At 30.7% G+C, this 20,804-nt stretch overlaps 1 protein-coding gene and 1 long non-coding RNA gene across 8 annotated transcripts in view; both read right to left on the bottom strand.

Moving 5' to 3' along the window:
- Positions 1-5,296, bottom strand: part of LOC132604562 (uncharacterized) — a 48,429-nt gene extending 43,133 nt beyond the window's left edge. For 2 of the 6 annotated variants that reach the window (XR_009568758.1, XM_060318122.1), the window contains exons 1-2: positions 5,048-5,296; positions 4,422-4,515 (exon numbers count right to left, since the gene is read on the bottom strand). The gene's annotated coding sequence lies outside the window, so the exon portion shown is untranslated. Of the gene's footprint in view, positions 1-3,074; positions 3,251-4,421; positions 4,516-5,047 lie in introns of those variants that run through there. The other 4 variants (XR_009568760.1, XR_009568761.1, XR_009568759.1 and 1 more) reach the window with 3 other exon arrangements.
- Positions 5,297-12,178: 6,882 nt separating this feature from the next.
- Positions 12,179-15,910, bottom strand: LOC132604561 (uncharacterized). Of its 2 annotated transcripts, none has more exons than XR_009568756.1 (3): positions 15,678-15,910; positions 14,331-14,568; positions 12,179-12,748 (listed from the first exon to the last, which is right to left on the bottom strand). It is a non-coding gene; the product is annotated as an uncharacterized LOC132604561 (long non-coding RNA). The 2 variants fall into 2 exon arrangements; XR_009568755.1 differs by having other exon boundaries at positions 14,331-14,532; positions 15,678-15,899.
- Between the last annotated feature and the right edge of the window lie 4,894 nt (positions 15,911-20,804).

Below are 20,804 nucleotides of genomic sequence, written 5' to 3'. Positions count from 1 at the left end.
GGAAGATGGGCTATAAAGTGGGGTCCACATTTTTAGATTTGCTCCTCCCAATGTGTTGATAGACACGCGTTGCGTTCAGAATTTTCGTGAGATGGACGAAATTGACATTGGACAGGTGAGGCAGATATTTTTATGATTGAGTGAAATTACGATTTTGCCCTTGGTCGTCCCTCTTATGGCTCTTCTATATATACTAGACTAGATAGTTATGCCCATGCATTATAAGGACGTTATTGTAAACATGTTTTGCAAAAAATAATTAAAGTATGCACTTGCAAAATTTGAAGAGCATCAATCAGAAAGAATTCGGTTCAGATGTAGGATACCTATCCAGAAATTTTCGCAACTCAATCATAGATGATGAAATTATCAAAGATTTAACCTTTTCGAAACTCTGTCTGTAACTCACTAGAGGCCGGGGAAACAAAGAAAAGATGTGTACGAATGAGATATCCAGCAACAAGAAGAAGGAAAAGGGTTGAATAGAGGAACTCCTGAGCATTTGGCGAATGAAACCGTCACTGGAATTGAGATCTTATTCAAAGAGAAATATCTCAAATATCTGGAGTTTCTTTTTGTATATTATATGGATGATCCGATCTGCAAGGACCATAATTGGGAATTGTTTGATCGTCTTTCTCTCAGGAAGAGTCGAAATAGAATCAACTTGAATTCGGGACCGCTATTCGAAATCTTAGTGAAACACTGGTTTTCTTATCTCATGTCTGCTTTTCGTGAAAAAAATACCAATTGAAGACATTTCTTTTATATCATCACAACATTATCTTAATGTGGGCCAACAACAACAACAACATATTCAGTGTAACCCCACAAGTCGAGTCTGGATTAGATAAAATGTACACAGACCTTACGCCTACCTCTGTGGGTTAGTGAGGCTAGTGTGGGACTTTGTCAAATAATAAAATTTTCTGATTACTCATCACAAATTGAAAATTGAAAAACATACCCACTTCGCTATCTTCACTTTCTTCCTAAACCTTAATTAGAGAGTTTCTTCTTTGTTGCAAAACTATAATGAAGTTTTTTTGTTGGGGTAATTACTAATAAAATTATTTATTAATTGTATTTATCACGTAACACTAACCAAATATTTTGTGTAATTTGCTTTTCAGGAGATTATTGCAACATAGCACATTCTTGATATCTAGTATGTTCAGTGAACTGGTAGTGCTAAAGACCCAATACATACCTCAATCATGGGGCTCTTTTTGAACTTCTCCTCGATGAATATTAGTTTCTAGTTTCTACCAAAATCAACAAATAAAAACAATCTAGAATTCTCCCGAAATACTGGAGAAGATATAATCAGACATAAGATATAGTTAGCTCAATATGGTGCTTAATTTGGAATATTTTTAATCAGAAGTTAACAATGAACTTCTAATGCTTGATCAGCCTAGCCACAAAATGACGATTTTTGTTAATCGGTCTGCAAGAGCAACCCATGTTTGATTTGAAATGCACTCAGCCTAACATGTTTTCCTTTCTCAAACTTTTGGTTTGTTCTTGGCATTGCTTTTACATAAATTTGCATCTTTTCTTATAAGTGTATCAATTCGTAATACATCATATTCAATTACAAAGACACATAAGTAAAGAAAAAAACAAAGTTATAACATGTCGTAGTTACCAAATACACTCCATAATATTCATGCAAAATTAGGGGTGGCAAATGGGTGGGTTTGGTTAGATTTGGTTTGGTTGAAAATGGTTTGAACAAAAATAGGTTGGGTTTCAAACCGCTCACATTTCATGTGGGTAAATATGGATTGGGTGATAAATGGGTGGGTTGGTTATGGTTTAGCCCATATTATACTAGTGTAATATTATTTGAAGTGTAATGTCTACAATTTTTTTTCTTTTGTCAAGTTAAATTAATTTCTTCATATATTCATAATTGATATTATGAAATAGAAATTTCCGGGGTGGGGTGGGGGATAAAAAAAAAAAATCATTTTTTATAAAAGTAAAATATATGAAATTGATTTTTTTTAGGGGGGGGGGGGGGGGGGGGGTTGGTGGTTCGTGGGTTGGGGTGCGGGGTAAGAATTTTTTTCCATCTTTTATAATTTTTTTTATAAAAGAAAAATATATGAAATTGAAATTTAGCCCGGGGGAGGGGGGTCGTGGAGGGGGTGGGGGTAAGAATTTTTTTTCCATTTTTTATAAAAGTAAAATATATGAAATTGAAATTTTGGAAGGGGGGGGGGGGGTGGGGGTAACACATTTTTTTCCCATATAAAAATAAATATATGAAATTGAAATTTGAGGGGGAGGGGGGATTGTTGAGGGGGTGGGGTGGGCAGTAAGAATATTTTTTTCACTTTTTATAAAAGATGAAATGTACAAAATAGAAAATGTGGTTGTTAGGGGGAGGGGGGAGGGCGGTGGTGTGGTTAGGGCTCGGAGTGGGAGGAAGAAAAAAATTTCTCATTTTTAAAATTTTTATAAAAGTAAAATAAAGTATATGAAATAAAAAATATGTGTGTGTGAAGCGGGGTTAAGAAAAAAATTCTCACTTTTTATATTTTTTTAAAGAAGTAAAATAAATTAATAGAAAATATTGCGCGGGGCATGGTGGGTGGGTGGTGGGGCAAGGGTTGGGTGGAAGGTAAGAAAGAAATTTCTGAGTTCCAAAATGAGTTGTTGGGTGTATTGTGTTCTTATATGAATACCTATATTTTACCCATATTTTCCCATATTTTTATGGGTTAAAAAGAGTTATTTAGCCCATATTTACCCACCTAAAATATGAGTGACTAAACTCACTACAATATGAGTTAAATGGGCTAATTTTCTAAATATGGGCTCAAATTGCCACCCCTATGCAAAACCATCCTTGTTTTGGTTATCCTCAATCTTAGTAGATAAACTCACATAACAAAATATATCATGGTAATAGTACATTGTGCTATAAAATTGTGCTTTAATTCACATATAAAGCTTTATCGCTAAGAATAGTACAATTTTATGAAGCACTTAAATCTGAAAATGTAAACATACATGCTACGGTACCAAAAGTTACCCTACCTATATAGAAATTACAGCAAGTCTCCACAAATTATAGGCAACGTCAATGGTTTTCCTATTGTGTTTCATGAGTGATTAAAGCCAAAACTTTCACAATATGAATGTAAAATTTGCTACAATATGAATGTAAAACTTGCTTTCTGCCTCAAGCGTTTTGATTATGGCACTTGATTTAATGAACTTGGACCATCTGATAAAGCTATACAGGTGTGTAACCAACATTTCACTCAGTCTTGTATGGTCAAGAAGAACTATATTTGGTATCCTAGACTTGAGATAGAGTAAGATCATGCAGTATTCTCTCTTAGAACTGAATTAGCATGGTCTAAGGCTTTAAGCTTTTTTAAAAGCTTCCCAATCCCAAATGAATGAATAATGATATATAATATTCTTTTCCAAAATGTTGGTCGAGTTGAGATGGTAAAATTTATGTCTTTGTAATTTACTAATCTTGCCATGTTGAAAATTTAAAGAATCACGTAAGATGATTTCTTAGTGGAAACTTTCTGAACGGCGTATCATCCATTTGCAGACTCAACAAAAGCAGTGGCTCAGATTGTAGATATGAAGTTCCACTTTCTCTAGTGTAATATGTAAGGTTGTCTATATGTTGAGAAGACATTACATAACTACAATGTTGAATCCTAAGTACTGCACACTTTTTCTACAAGTTAAAGACGATCAAAACAAACGGAATTAGATACAAATGCGAACTTTGGCATTTATCCTTTTAGTAGTGTAGAAGGGTCTCTATATAACTGCAGCTCAAGCTGCAACTTGTAATTATGCTCAATTGATGATACCCTTCTTCTTTTTCATTTTCTAGGTGTTTGCTAACTTGTAGAATAGATGGAATGACACTTAGAAAAGCAGTGAACTTCCAAGATGAAGTTCTGAAGGTTCACTCTGTCATATCTCACATGTATAGAATCATCCCAGAAAAAGACCTAGCAAATTTCCCAATATTACCTACCTAGGTGTAGAATAATCTCAACGCTTGAGTTATATATATATATATATATATAACTCAATCTCAACGCTTGAGTTATATATATATATATATATACACACACAAACTAAAGGACACTGGTTCTGCAACTACCCTTAAGTTCTAGCCGAAGAGGCAGATTCAAGATTCAACTTTCATGGATTCAACCTCTAGATTTTACTATTGAATCCTACGCTTTTTAAATAGTATATTAGTTCATGGTCCGTGTTGAAAATAATGGGTACAATTGACCCCGTCAAGTTTGTCCTTCATCCGCCACAGTGTCTAGACATAAAAGTAAGTGAATGTTGCCATTTCATGTTGATTGACTACATTTAATTGCAGCTAGCACTTATATTTATCCATAGAAGTGCAAATTTACCTTCACTTCCACGACTCTGAAGTTCTCTTGGAACTACAGGTGAGATCTTTGATCCATTGAATCTTTCTTCCAGTGCAATTTCCTTTAGTTAGCCCTGACAAAAATATAAAAATACCGACTACATAAAAGGTTCCCAAAAAATCAAATTGAATCTTTAAAACCAAGCATATTTACATTCTACAAGGTTGCACACAGACAAACAAAAATGGAACAAGAAAACATGAAAGGCCTACACAACAAGTAATTGACAAAAAAAAAAAAAAAAACACTACCCATTAATCAAAAAGGCATAAAAAGTAAAAAGTACATTTTAAGTTATGAGAACTCATTTAACTGGGCGTAAATCATTTCATAAATTGAATTTATTTTCAAATTAGGAGAGAGGTTATTCATTTTGACACGGACTAAAAAGGAAATAAGTTCACATAAATTGAAACAGAGGGAGTACAAGAACATATAAAAATTAACCATATATATTCCTGGTTTATTGAAAGAGGTCAATGAAGCTAGAGGCGTGAAACATATAGAATTTGGTTGTTTCTAAAAAGATTTTTAAATAAACCAAATTTATGGTACAACTCTGATCACAAAGGAGAAGAAGAGATTTGAGAAAGATGATCGAGTACTTGGCCTATTCCTTTGCCTTTTAGGCCTTAGCAATTGTTGAGTCATCTTCTTCTCTCTTGATCTGCAAGTGAGAGGAAAGAGAAAGACAAAGAAAACAATCTAGAAAGGAAGGGAAATATTTGATAAAATTCATTCATGTATAATTACTCTTTTACCCCTGCACTAAATGAACTAAATGTCAATTTTGCCCTCGGTCGTTCCACACTAGGCTCTTTTATATACAGTAAAACCTCTTTATAACAGCATGGTTGAATCCGAAATTTTTCAGCTGTTATAGAGAATGACCGTTATACACCTATAACAGCATTGATATTTAAATAATACTTCGCTGTTATAGGCAAAAAAGATGCATAAAATTAAATTTTCATTTTTAATTGTCAAATTCTAAGCTTAATCACATTTTGTATAACGGAGGAAAATCATCTAATGATGAAAATATATATATTCATATGATATTTTTTTTGTCATAAATAGTGTATTAAATGATCAAATATTTAGTCAAAATTTCTACTCTTATTATTGGTAATTATAGATATTCTATTTTATAAAGATGGTTAATTATTATATTACCAAAAAAAGAAGATGGCTGTTATATGGGGGGTAATTTTACAAAGAACGTACTGCTATAAAGTTGGTTGTTGCTTTTATAGGTGAAATGTTTATATAAGAAGTAAAATATAACATAAAAAATCTGTTCCAAAAAATCTTAGCTATTATAGAGAGGTGTTGTTATATGCGGGTGCCGTTATAAAAAGGTTTGACTGTAGTAGAAAAAACCGGTCTCAAGAAGCCCATGTTGAGCCAAGAATCAAGATCTAGGTAACAAAGTACTCTTTTAGTCCCAATTTATGTAATAAGATTTGAATTTTCAGAGACAAACAGTTTAATTTTGATCGTGAATTTGGGCATAGAATCTTTAATAAGTTTTTTGGGAATAAAATTTACATATTTGAAAATTATGTAAAAAGTACTATAAATCTCGATACTTGACAGTTCAAAATACTTAAAAGATATATGAAAAATTAATTTTTTTTTTCTCCTTTCAAAAAATGTGAAATGATATTTTCTTTCATTTTTCTTAATCTTAGTGGAATATTTTCTAAATTTACGATATAATAACTATGCTACGGCCTAAGAAAATTAGAATTAGCTAAATTTAAATAATTAAATTATATCTCAGTGCAACAATATATCTAATGATTTTGTTCCTTCTCGCTAATATTTATTTGAAGGATCCATTTTAAAATCTATTTCCCATTGTATAATTATGTTAGATCATTAAACCTATTAATATATTCAAAACAAATTTTTTATTAAAAAATATATTAGGAGAATTTAATGTTAATTTTAGAATTACTAAGAAAATATGCTCGATGGAGTACTCTACCCGTACCAAATGAGTTCTCCAAAGTCACCATTTTAATTATCTTTGTGCATAACTATTTCTATTAGATGACCTCATCACCATCAACAACTTTTCTAATATTTTCAAAGGACTCAAAGTTTATTATATTTACTAAGTTGGATGTTGTCAACCTACGTAAAAAAGAAATAAAGTAGGGACAAAAATAAGACATAGAAATAGTCATGGTACACATTTCACATCCAAAAAGTTGGTTAAGAGGTCATGAATTATCAAAAAGGGTTTAAAATATATTGAGTTATTGGAAATATACTTTGGTATTGAAATAATAAATAACAAATACAAGGACATATATTTGGAAGATCAAGTACTTTTAGTTGGCAAGCTAACTAAATAGTTACAAAACTAAGTACTATAAAATTCTTTACATTGTCACTTATATATATATATATATATATATATATATATATATAGTAGTAAGGATCCTATTTATCTTTTTTTTTTATTTTTTCGGACAATTTCTCCTGTATGGTCTTTGGAAGATTCTACCACAGAGAAAAAAATACTTGGAAGATGAGCTAGAAAGTGGGGTCCACTTTTTTAGATTTACCATTGATTTATTTACACCTCCCAATGTGTTGAGACACGCGTGGTGGCCAGAATTTTTGTGAGATGGACGAAATTGACATTGGACAGGTGAGGCAGATATTCTTATGATTGAGTGAAATTACGGTTTTACCTTTGGTCGTCTCTCTTATGGCTCTTCTATATAGTACTAGACGCTTATGCCCATGCTCCGCACGGGCCCAACACTTTAGATTATAGTGTATCTATGTGTATGTAGTTATCTTTGAATAGTGATTATATATTTTTATAGATATATAAAAATATAGAGTATATGTTATGTTTAAAATATGATTAATATAACATTGTAGTTTGTGCTCCATATCTAAAATTTTATTATATTAATGTTTGCTACGAATATAAAATCGGCAAATTTATTAATATTTTTTAAAAGAGAAGACTTGTTGTAGAAATTGATTTTCTATCTAAACGAAGAAATACTATTTTTTAATTTTTTTAGTAAATATTTTCGATTTAACTCATTTTACTTATCATGTTGTCTTTTGTATTAAATTCTATCTAATTTTAAAATATAAATATTTTAAGTATATTTAGTGAACATAACAACTTGATTTTGTCAATATGAGATACTATGTTCAAAACACGATTAATATAACATTATAGTTTGTGCTCCGTATTTAAAACTTTATTATATTAGTGTTTGCTACGAATACGCATGGTGTTTAATATGGGGCCCAATTTTTTATTTTTTTTATATATACTATGTTCAAAACACGATTGATATAACATTGTAATTTGTGCTCCGTATCTAAAATTTTATTATATTAGTGTTTGCTAAGAATACAAAGTCTGCACTTTTTTTTTTTGACATTGTTATTTTTTTAATATGGGATTCATTTTTTTTTATATATTACTTGATTTTGTCAATATGGGATACTATGTTCAAAACACGATTAATATAACATTGTAGTTTGTGCTCCGTATTTAAAAACTTTATTATATTAGTGTTTGCTACGAATACGCACGGTATTTAATATGGGGTCCATAATTTTTTTAACATTGTTTGTTTTTTAATATGGGATTCCCTTTTTTTTTTTAATATTACTTGATTTTGTTAATATGAGATTCACTTTTTTTTTCCCGTGAGTTTGGACGTGGTGGGTTCCACCTTTTTTTTAAAATACTGGATGATGTTAATATAGGCCTACATTTTTTTTTAATATTAGTTGTTGTTTAATATATATGGGACCCACAATTTCTTTTTTACAATTTTGTTTTTTTATGAGCCTGTTTAATATGGGGCCCAAAAATAACATTGTTTGCTTTTTTAATATGAGATTTACTTTTTTTTTAATATTACTTGATTTTGTTAATATGGGGTTCACTTTTTTTTTTCCCGTGAGTTTGGATGTGGTGGGTTGCACCTTTTTTTTAATACTGGATGGTGTTTAATATGGGGCCTCCATTTTTTTTTAATATTAGTTGTTGTTTAATATATATGGAGCCCATAATTTATTTATTTTTACAATTTTGTTTTTTTTTATGAACCTGTTTAATATGGGACCCAATTTGTTTTTTATATGTACTATGTTCAAAACTCGATTGATATAACATTGTAATTTGTGTTCCGTATCTAAAACTTTATTATATTAGTGTTTACTAACAATACAAAGTCTGCAACTTTTATTTTTATTTTTATATGTTGCTTGATTTTGTCAATATGAGATACTATGTTCGTATTTATATGTACTATGTTCAAAACACGATTAATATAACATTGTAATTTGTGCTCCGTATCTAAAACTTTATTATATTAGTTTTTGCTAAGAATACAAAGTCTGCACCCTTTTTTTTTTTATATGTTGCTTGACTTTGTCAATATGAGATACTATGTTCAAAATACGACTAATATAACATTGTAGTTTATGCTCCGTATTTAAAACTTTATTATATTAGTGTTTGCTACGAATACGCATGGTGTTTAGTATGGGACTCACTTTTTTTTTAAATATTAGTTGTTATTTAATATATATGGGATCCACAATTTTTTAGTTTATGCTTCGTATTTAAAACTTTATTATATTAGTGTTTGCTACGAATACGCATGATGTTTAATATGAGGCCCACTTTTTTTTTTTAAATATTAGTTGTTGTTTAATATATATGGGATCCACAATTTTTTGTTACAATTATTTTTTATTTTTTATGGACTGTTTAATATAGGGCCCAAAAGTTTTTTTTTTTATGCGGTCATTAAAAAATATGTGAGAAGTTTCTGGATTGAAAGTAATCCCTATATAATATTATACCCTATAGAAGTGAAAAGCAACTGAAGTGGGTTTATTAAAAAGCGGGTGTTTAAAAAATATGTGGGCCCAAAATTTTTTGGGGGCCCACAGACGGACGACGAAGGTGCTCTTAAACTGACTCTTCTAAAGGATAGAAACTAGACGGGCCCAACACTTTAAATTATAGTATATCTATGTGTATATAGTTATGTTTGGATAGTGATAGTATACGTATATTTTATATTGCTAATAAACATACATAAGTTTGCGCTGTTTTTATGCACACACACACACACACACACACACACACATATATGTATATATATATATATATATATATATATATATATATATATATATATATATATATATATATATATATTATGTTCAAAACACGATTCATATAACATTATAGTTTGTGCTCCGTATCCAAAATTTTATTATATTAATGTTTGTTACGAATACAAAGTTTGCAAAAATTTATTAATACTTTTTAAAAGAGAAGACTTGTTTAAAAGGAAACTATTTTCCTCTCTTTGAGACAAAACAATAGCAATATTTAAGTATCGGTTGATACTTTGAATCTTAATTCGATTATTTTAAAGGTGTAAAATATTCTATTGTTAATGTATGTAAATTGGACCTAAACAATGCTTATTATTTTTTTATCAAATTTTAATTTGGATAATTGTAATTCAAATTATTAAATTAATTTTACATGTTTAAAATGAAACAAAGTAGAAATTTGATTTTCTATTTAAATGAAGAACTACTATTTTTTAATTTTTGGTGAATATTCTTGGTTTAGCTCATTTTGCTTGTCATGTTATCTTTTGCAAGGTTTTTTAAGGAAACGTCAATTAGAATTATAATTTGACTAATTTACCTTATTTATTATTTGATCTCCGTTTAATATTTTTTTTTTATGACATTAATCTCTTTTTACATTTATTAGAGTAAGAATAAAAATGAAAAAGTAATTAAATTCTCTGTTATTTTAAAATATAAATATTTTAAGTATACACAAATGTTATTTGTTTATTAAGTGGAATTATGTGAGCATAATAAAATAGTGAAAAGTAAAAGGAGTGTAAAAGTGACACATGACCAAAAACATAATTAATATCTGCCACTTGAGATGACATCATCTGTTGTGATGCAATTTTTATGAACAGGGGCAAAATTGAAAAAGTACGAATGTATTTAATACTAAGCTACAGTAAGGTTCGACTTTTAACTAATGAAAATGGCAAGTGCTTTGACCAAATTGCCCTTGGTTAATGATCCAATTCTTCAACTCATGTTTTTATATAGTTTAGTTTTAAAAAAGAGAATTTGTCTATTACAAATTAAAAACTGAAAAAATGGAAGACATTGCACGAATTGTGCTTCAAATGGGCTGGTATTTAATTTTTGCCTTAAGCAATTAATTTTCGGAATAATTTCAATAATATACAATCCAGCATAAAATATTATATCCACGTAGTTATATTTTTAATTTACATATGTATAACCAGCTTCTTTTACAATAGTGTTTATACACACGATATACAACATTATACACTTATTGTACATAATGTGTCGATCTTATATAACAGTGTATAATAATGTATAAAAGGGTTATTTTGATTTTGGGTAATATTAAAAATATGAGTCGTTTCAGGTAAATATTTTTTCCAAATAGACATGAGCTGTTATTTTTGCTAAATTTAATGCGTAGTGGCCATAAGTTTTTAATGGTGTGGAACATAACTTATGAGATACTATGATGCAGAAATATAAATTTATATCTCATAATTTTTTTTTTCTTTTTTTTAGGGACAAAAATTAAACAGCTACACAAAATAAGGGCATGAGTGACAATAAGCCTAAAAAAAAGGGAGAAAGTTTTTGTAGGACCCACAACACACATGTGGATCCTCACCTTATTTTTTGTTAATTTTTTCTTTTTTACATGAGTAGGAGGTGGATCTCCTAATTATTTTTTGTTAATTTTTTCTTTTTTACATGAGTAGGAGGTGGATCTCCTAATTCTTCACGTGGATTTCACTTTATTTTTTTTATCTCTACTATTATGGAAGAGGGGGCCCACCTTAAATTTGTTTTTTTTTTATTTGTACTATTATAGAAAAGTGGCTCCAGTTTATTTATTTTTTAATAAAATTTCTACTATTATAGAAGAGTAGACCCCACTTAATTATTTTTAAGATCGTTTATATTTCGTCTTCTTGATGTTATTTCTCATTATTGGTGTGAAACGTATGTATCTAAACTTATACCCAAAGGTATAAGTTTTAAATGTTTTGGTTTTATGACTTCTTTAATAATTTTTGTGTTCAATTTAAATCGTTATTTCTTTTTTCCCGAACTTCTCTTCTTTACATTTTCTCTAAGCGTACCTTTAACATTTTCTGAACTTATTATCATTATTTAAATATCCTATTTTTTCTGTTGCAATTGTCTTCAACTTCTTCACGTGGACTCCACCTTAATTTTTTCCTAGCAAATTATCTCCTACTTCTTCACGTGGACCCATCTTAATTTTTTATTTTTATTTTTGCAATTGTCTCCTAATTCTCCACGTGAACACTACCTTATTTGTTTTTTAATCTTTACTATTATAGAATAGTGGACCTCACCTTAAATTTATTTTTTTAATCTCTACTATTATAAAATCTTGGGGCTCACCTTTTTTTTAAATATTTTTTCTACTATTAACTTTTTTTTAATAATTTTTCTACTATTAAAGAAGATTGGGGCTCATCTTTTTTTTTTTTTTTTTTTTTTTTGGGAGGACCTGACGACGAAGCTTTGAATTTTTGGGGAGGACCTGACGACGAAGTTTTGCTACTGCGTAGAAACTCACGTTTCTATATAGTAGTAATACTAGATGGTTGGTGCCCAACATGATTCATACCGAAATCAAGGATAATAAATAACCATAAACAAGAGAGATTTTAGTATAACACGGGTACAATATAGTTCTACTTTACAGTATGTGCAAGAATGACATAAGTGCGGCGCCCTTCAAACAACTATCTTTTTCACCATGCTTCTTCTTGCAAGGCTGACCCATTATCAACACTCTGTTCAACTCCGCAGCTGCTCAAAGCTTGTTGTTAACTTGTCATTAAGTGGCCTCGTCTTGTATGTTGGTCTTGTATACCATGCTGGATTCAATAATATCTAAACCACTTTCTTTTCTTTGACAAAAGACTTGGTGGTGGCTGGTCCTACAACACATGGTCTATATGGAAGTAAAATCAGATTTGACATTCTTAAGCGGTTGTTCTTCAAACAAAAAAATATTAATATCAATCCTGAGAAGTGAGAACATGTGAATAGATTCATCTTTATATGCCATCAACATTCACACACATTATTCTTCGGGATGTAGAATTCTTGCTCTATGTCAAACCATCTGATCATCTCCAATGTCCTCGAGAAAATGGCCTTACGTTATGCTGCAAGCAAAAGCAATAATATTGAGAATGCAATTGAAAGAAAGATACTTCAATGTTAGCTACATAGGAGACATGTTATTCTTCTGGAGTTCATACTAAAGCATCGAATCATCCAAGAGCAACTTCATTAACATGGCAATGTACATTTGTATGTATAGGTAAATGCTAGTTCTCAGGTTGTTTCAAAATGGATATATTGTCAAAGTTGAACCCAGAGCATATAATTTTTTGAAGGAGATGCCCATAGTAACTCCAAGAATTATAAATGGTAAAGGATATTGTCAGCACACCAATATTCTTGAGCAAAGATTAAACCCTCATATACTCTATAGACGAACTATTATTCCAATAAAAGAAATAATTGCATATCAGAAAAGGAATTGGTTGAAAGGAAGAAAATGCAGAAACTTAATACCAAGAACACGCACAAAGAGAATTCATCATGATCTAAATTAACATCACTCGGCGGACTTTCAGCTTTTATAAAAGACTGCTAAATTTAAAGGCAAAACAGCATACTGCAGGAAATATTAGCTTACATAAAGATGTTTCAGAATCTACAAGAATTAACATTGCGCTCTATATATACTGAACATGTGTTTACCCCTGACATATGTACGCCAGAGTAGCCAAGGCACTCCATTTTCGCGTATATTGTATTTGTAATTAATTTCATTTATGATGTAGTCGGTGCGAAACTAAGTTCCATTTAGCTTTATTTGAAAGGGCAGCTCGGTGCACTAAGCTCCCGCTATACATGGGGTTCGGGGAAGGGTCGGACCACAAGGGTCTAGTGTACGCTTAAAAGTGAAAGCCTAAAACAAAGTGAGTGCCCAAAACTTCCCGAAAGCACTGCTGTTATTCCATCATTGCACAGTAACTATTCTGCACAATTTTTTTTTTGTTTTCAGGATCCTTTAAGAAGTGAAATGCAATTAATCTGGAAAATACACTTGACTTAAAAAGGGTATTCCTTAAAAAATTCACAAGAATTGTGCCATGGAATAAATGCAAACCCGACTTGGAGCTCCACATATTTTCAAGCAGAAGATAGAGTGCAGAATTATAGCAGTATCGTGTGCTCTACCATTACTAATATTGCACTACAAAGGAATTTCTCAAGATAAAAGTAGACAAAAGCGGGGTCATAACATCCATGAAGCATTTACTATAATTTTCTTTTGAGACAACATCTTTTCTCCAACTTCTCATTTGCATTTTATATTAGCAACAGGGTGATAAGTTCTTCCATGACATTGACACTTACATCTACTAAGTTGATGGCATTATACAAATACATTCAAAATACATGGTAATTAGTACAGGAGAAAAAGGTCATTTCTTTTTCTGTGGCTAAAAAGAGAAACGAACATTAGCCATGACTTGTTAAATAATAAAATCATTGTCAAACTCCTGAATTAGAGATAGAGAAAATCCTGAGAACTATTCTAAGAAACCTCAACTATTCTTAAAATATGAGCATGAGGAAAATTTAAGCACAAGATCACAAACAGGATTAGGAAAAAAAAAAAGGCAATTTGGAGAACTTAAAGACTCCGAATCGCCATATCCACATAGTTACCAGCAAGGTCAGCTAAGATTCTCTTTATGCTATTACCAGTTACCACCATACTCAGAAGTACATTCATCACTGTAATGTGATAGCATGGAAGAAACCACTTCAACTGAGGAAACTTCTAAAAACGAATTTGATCGAACCCAATTCTCCACCAACTCTAAGCAAAAGGAGGCAAATTCCTGTACTTTTGGCTAGTAAAATCTGTCTGGTAAAAATAAAATTATAGCTAATGAATCACAGCCTGTTAAATGGACAACATATTAGTGATAGAAACATAAAGAAACACATCGTTTGCAATAGACAACCTTAAATTAGAAAGAAACAGTTTTTTTTTTTTTTTTTGAGACAGTATATTTCCAATGTGCATACGAAATCAAAAAAAGTTCCCAAGTCCAGAGGAATGAATGGAAAGGAAAAGGAACTGCATGCGCACAAGAGCATCCGGACAAAAAGGCCGATAAGAGTCTTTTATAACATTCATAATTTTTGTAGTACGTTTAGATCAATTTATTCCTCATATTTTCTTTGTGTATTTTTTAAATTTTAAAAAGGGACCAATAATGGTAGTAGCAAAGCCGATATAATACTATTTTCTTTTGCAAAATGCCGAAAATCAAGATTGTGGTGGTAAGACCTTTTTATTGTCTGTCACCCATATATCCTTGTGTAAGCATTTCTAAACCTCAATTCTCAGTTAACTAAAAATGTAGAAGATACATTAGTACATAACACACAGTATTATCTTTGCTTAATAATTTCTAAACTTACTAGTTAATTGAAATTTTAGATGACATATGAGTACATATTAAACATAACATCGCTTCAAGTAGACGTGCAAAGGAAGAACAAGAGTGTATCTTTTCATAGACACTTGGCAAATCCTGTTTAAAAGATGAGACCTTTGGGAAGCACCAACATGAAAATTTTGTTCCATTATATATTACCACTCCATCTATTAGATTTTTCTTTTTGACTGACATGGAAATTTTGTCATGTTTCATATAACTAATAGGGAAAATATACAGAATATTCACATATCATGACTATCATTCATACAGTAATTTCCAGGCAAAACCACGGACTGATGTAATTGCTTTGACTATCTATTGGAGAAAAGATTAGTCTAAAGACTGGTGAAAGAGTCTATGTTTCTCTATTATTGGAACAGAAGATGGATGATCTGATTCTTCTAGAATTACGGGGAGAAAAGCCACGTGAGCTAAGCGTTGAAAAATCAGTTCAAGAACTCGGTTTTACCATTGACCAAATCATCCGTGAACTTCAACTATGAAATAGGAAAATCAGAAGAGAATGAATGAATATCTGTGCAAAAATTGAATATAGGCATACCTGAATAGCGAATAAGATGAACAAGACTGAAAGAGCACTGTTGAAAGTCTGAAAAATGTAGTATGAAAACTGAAAGAGCTTCTAGAGTGAACACATTGAGAGATGAAACATATTGAAAGAGCTTTCTGCAATGAGACATGAAAGATGCTTCACGTAAGAATTTCTTATGATATCTAACATGAAAGTTATCATTCTACCCTGCACTAACTGAACTAAATGTCAATTTTGCCCTTGATCGTCCTCCTCTTCGCATTTCTATATAGTAATATATATATATATATATATATATAGGAAAAAGAATGGTAATGTGACACCTTTTTTTAGCCAATGATTCTATTTATCTTTTTTCTTATTTTTTTTGACAATTTCTCCTAAGTATTCCTTATTAATGGAGGAAAAAGAATTTGAAAAGTCTCCAGCAAAACAGAAGTAATCTATATATGTGTCAATCATTCATTCATATTCTTTATTAATGTAAAAGATTTAATGGTCTTTATTTCCATTACTCCCACAACTTTTTATTACCATAACTCCTAAATAATAATTATAGCCATGTTCATGACACCATTTGGTATCCCATATTGTTGTCCTATAAATAGAGACATTGTAAAACTTTGTTGCAAAATGGAATTATTGCATTAGTTAAGAACATCACTCTTCTTGGATATGATTATATGATAGTAGCACAAGAACAACCGATTACGGTAGTGCTGAGGAATAGGAGGAATTTGACGAGTCAAAGCATGCAGAAGTAATGATGAAGAGGAGGGATTGGGCTCCTCTCCATTTCCCTTCTCTCTATTTTCCCCAAGTTCTACCTTAGATTAGAGACACATGACATGGGTTAGAATTAATGGCTAAGATTTAATTGACTAAAATAAGACCCTAACCATAGTTCATATAATTAATAACTTATCCATTAATATATTAGAATATTTTTTTCTCTCTACCTATTTTACTTTTTCTACTCAGTAAAATATCTTTTCTGATTTACCCGATTATCTTTTGCCACTTAATTTTTTCCCCCAATAGACCCATTATTCAATTGGTGATATTTTTCATTTTTTCAATTATGATGCTTACTAATTCACATAATATAGACTCCATTATTCAATTGGTAATTGTATATTTCTGAAAGAGTTGTCTATATTATGGAAAATATCACCATTAAAAAATTGTCATGATGGAAAAAAAAGATGGAATATTAAAATAGGAAGAGAGAGAAAATATTTTAATATATTTATGGATAAGTTATTAATTATATGAACTATGGTTAGGGCCTTATTTTAGTCAATTAAATCTTAGTCATTAATTATAACCCATGCCATGTATCTCTAATCTAAGATAGAACTTGAGAAAAATTGAGAGAAGGGAAATGGAGAGGAACCCAGTCCGAAGAGGAGGATGGTGGCTGAAGGAAGTTGCTAATGGAGGAGGAAGTCGGTGGAGAAGCTGTGTAATATCTTAGATATTTTTATACTCCTTCCATCCCAAAAAAATTGTCTTAGTTTGACTTGACACAAAATTTAAAAAATAAAGGAAGACTTTTGAAATGTGTAGTCCAAAACAAGCTTTAGATTTTTGTGTGGTTGTAAATCATCTCATAAAGTTAAATTGTTTCTAAATATAGAAATGTGTTAATCTTTTTGGGACAAACTAATAAGGAAATTGAGACAATCTTTTTGGGACGGAGGGAGTATATGATTTCTTTCTTTTCCCCGATGATACTTGCTCTATTTTTTGTTTATTTTTTGGGTTTGTTGGATATGGAAAAAGATGAATTAGAGGAGAACTGCCTTTAAAACTCAAATGGCTTATGCACGTTTTATTTCGATGTTTGTGTTGCTTAATGATAATCCAGTTTTTAGGCAAAAAGAAAAAAAGAGTAGAAATGTTGCTCTAATTTTCCTCCCTCTCTTCCTATTCATGAAAGTAGAAATGTTGCAATATATTTGCACATAAACTTATGCAAAATTATAATCTTATCTCAAAATTTATAACTTATTAGATTTACTGAGAACCGCACTTTATAAGATGTCATGCAATATATTGTTAATGATTGTTTCTTTTTTATATTTTACACACATTTATCTTTCTGACATTTTAATTTTTTTCTATTTTTTTTAATTCTTATTTTGAGAATTTCAAAAGCCGTTCTTTCTAACTTGTGGTACCTTTTGTATTCAAGAAGATGTTTTACGTTATTAAAATAAGAGGAAAATACTGTTAATTAACGTCTTCACTCTTTCCGAACAATTAGGGAGGCTAACTATCTATGGTTAAAACGGTGAGTATGTCTACTCTTGTGGAGATGCGGGTTAACTTTAGCCATTATTAGACAATTACACCATTATTTATGAGCACGAACCCTCAAAAAAGGAAATTATGCTTTCTTTTTAATCTTTTCATATGTAGCAAAATATGTTCTCCGTTGAATCCAGAAAAGAAGTTTAATTGGATGAGTCATCATGAGAGATAGGTTTGATGAGCATTGTTGACACTCAATTTTGTCCCTCCTTTCTTCCAAATTCATTTCCTTGAGCTTCAAGTTATTATTAAACTAAATATTTTAACTATTACTATTGATACCTCTACTATATTTATTATTAATAACTATTATTATTATTATTATTATTATTATTATTATTATTTTAAAGTATTGTTACTTTATTAATACCTCATATTATTATATTATTATCTACCCATTACATATTATTCATAAAGTATAATCTATATAATATTTTTTTATTCTATTATTACCTTACTTATATTTTTATCTATTAATAATGAAATTATCATGGTAAAGTCCACTAGTTACTAAATTATTATTATTGTTAGATACATGTAGTATTTTGTTAATATAAAGAAGCTCAAGGAAATACAATGGAAAATAGGTTTAAATCCTAAAATAAGCTAAAATATTGTCCATTACATAGACCCACCAGCAGCCCACGTTTTACATTCAAAATAAGCCCAATTCGTGTATCCACAACTCACCTAGCTAATTAATCACCAATGTTGAAGACCCAACCCATATGTTATGTCCAAAATCTGTCCAATAATGGCCCAAAACCAATTAAATTCGACTCGCCACGAGCTCAAGTCTCCAAAGAGTCAAACCCAAGTACTCCTCTGTGCCAAAAATATTGTCCTCCTTTCCTTTTTAGTCTGTCCTAAAAAAATTGTCCCCTTTCTATATTTAGAAAGAATTTAACTTTATGAGATGATTTACAGTCACACAAGTATCTAAGACTTATTTTGGACCACACATTTCAAAAACCTTCCTTTATTTCTTAAATTTTGTGTCAAGTCAAAAGAGGACAATCTTTTTTGGGACGAAGGGAGTAGTAATTTCCTCTCTCCACGCCTCCCCTCTGTCATATTTTCAGCAAAAAATCCAAACCTCTCCATTCCTAAAGCAGAGTTTGTCCTGCTATTTTTGTGCAAGAAATTGTATTACCCTCTCTCTTCTCTTTCAACCACAAGATTCAGTCAAAGGTGAATTTAAAAGGACGAGACACCCTTTTTCAGAAATCTCAGTGAAATCAGTACTTTCAGAGATTTTGGTTTTAATTTCAAACAGCTCTAGCATTCACCTATAAATATTACCTTAAACACTCAGCCGAAAAGACCTTCAACAACCAACAAACTTTACCACACTCAATATTTTCATCTTGACTACTACTCTAAATATTAGAATTGCTTAAGCTTTTCATTCAAGCTCAGCGGACTTTAGCCACAACATACACTTTCGAACTCATTTGTGTCGAGGTTCTGATCTGTTCATAACAAGAGAGTAGGTTCGAGGCCCCGACATCCTAGTTCACTGCACCACAAAAAGGTTAGATCTAAACTAATACTTATAATTTTCATTTGATAGGTTACTGTGTTTACCATGCTATAGTTGGAACTTATAAATTGATTGAAGATTCTGTTTTGACAAGTTGTTAGAGACCATGAGTTAGATTTTTATATTATCTGTATGGATTTCATAATTTAAGAATTACGTTCTGGCCATATTGTGTTTAAAATATTACTAACAAGATATTTATGTCTTAGTTTTGGATATCATGTTCATGAGCCATATCATTATCCTTGCCCAACGTTAAAATGATATACTTGTAGTTGTTAGTCTAATGGCTTTTGTTTCATAACCCACGAAGTCATAGTTAAAATTAACAAGTTAGAATATTGTTCATGTCTTAGGGATATAACTGCATAATTCCTTGTTATTATCTGCCTAAATATTGTCACAGAAGGGATACATATAGGGTTGTCTGGAAATGAATATTAGTGTCTTCATCTTACTGTATTTGCTAACGTTTGGAGTTATGTCTTGATCAGCAAATTTTATACTATTGTGAAAGAGAATTTGGTATAATGTTTATGTGATTGTCTTGTTTATTTTTGTACATTATTAAGGATTATCTTACTCTTTCTAATTCCTATTTCTCCCATTTCTTCTTTGTTTGACATGTACACCAGAGCCCAAGAATCTCACTTGAGACTCAACGACGCTGATATCGCGAGGCATTTTAATACAGGACTCCATGTCTTTGCTAAGTCAGGAATCTACATCTATAGTCTTCAGTCACTCCTATCTCCCATTCCATCAAATACATCCGAACAAAATGAAAGAGGGGAGAGGAGAAAGTAACGGCTATTCCGCTCCCTATCACGCTAATTAGCTTTATTTTGACTACCAATCTATTTCTCTTTACTTGTTGCTTGCCTTGTGTGACGTTTTTAAATTGAGTAATATTATAGGTTATAACTCTATTAGACAGTTCATAGATCATTAGATTCTGACAAAAATGGTCCCAAAATAATATCCTTTGAAAAGTTTAACTTGGACTCTTTCTCAACTGTTACATTTTTCATCACTTCAAATTGAGCTTTTCTGCACTACAAAGCCCATGAGTTAATTGCTAAGACAAGGATCTGGAAACTTTTCTCAAGTTAATTTGTTTCTTTACTCTTAAAAAAAAAAAAAACATTTTTCTTTCTTTAAGTTTGCGTTACTTTTCAATTCTTAAGTCCAAACATTGGTCTTCTATTTTTGAGTCTACTTTTAATCAGTTTTTTACAAAGACACCAAAAAGCCATTTTACTTTAAACATGAACTGG

This window comes from Lycium barbarum, chromosome 7 (genome assembly GCF_019175385.1).
Source record: "Lycium barbarum isolate Lr01 chromosome 7, ASM1917538v2, whole genome shotgun sequence".
In the NCBI taxonomy this organism is placed as follows: domain Eukaryota; kingdom Viridiplantae; phylum Streptophyta; class Magnoliopsida; order Solanales; family Solanaceae; genus Lycium; species Lycium barbarum.
This window is presented reverse-complemented; position numbering and strand designations above follow the sequence as displayed.